We start from the raw sequence: 543 nt of genomic DNA on the forward strand, positions 1-543 counted from the left end.
GCCAGCATGGGGTGACCGGAAAGGCATTGGGTTATGGCAGTCAGAAGGCACCACAGAGGCTGAGCCTGGCTCCGGGCATCCCTGCTGGGCTGGCACTAGGGGAACTGGGCTGGCACTGGGAGACCCAAGCCAGGTTCGGTTGTGGATGTCCCCACCCAGGTTTGGCCCCTCTGGGACAGCAGGAAGCCCCCGCACCTTACCCCACAATTTACCTCCCAGTCCAGCCCAGTGGTCCCAGCAGGGCTATTGGGTGGGGGGCACGGCGCCAGCCCCACAGCTGGGAACAGAGGGAAAGGCCATCGCAAACAAGCTCAGGGGGCTGGACGCCCCAAACTGCCCCTGCCTGGGGGCCACAGCCCTTCCCAGGCAGCGGTGGCCAGGGAGGGGACAGAGGCAGCGGCACGCTCCTTGGCAAACATCACTGTCACCCACCCACACCAAGGGGAGTGAGGTGAGACAGGCATTTGGGGCTGGGACGCAGTGGGCAATGGGGACAGCAGATGGCCATGGGGCTCCAGCCCCCCCCCAACAGCCGCCCTCCCC

This window comes from Pterocles gutturalis, unplaced genomic scaffold, assembly GCF_000699245.1.
Source record: "Pterocles gutturalis isolate BGI_N339 unplaced genomic scaffold, ASM69924v1 scaffold633, whole genome shotgun sequence".
Classification (NCBI taxonomy): domain Eukaryota; kingdom Metazoa; phylum Chordata; class Aves; order Pterocliformes; family Pteroclidae; genus Pterocles; species Pterocles gutturalis.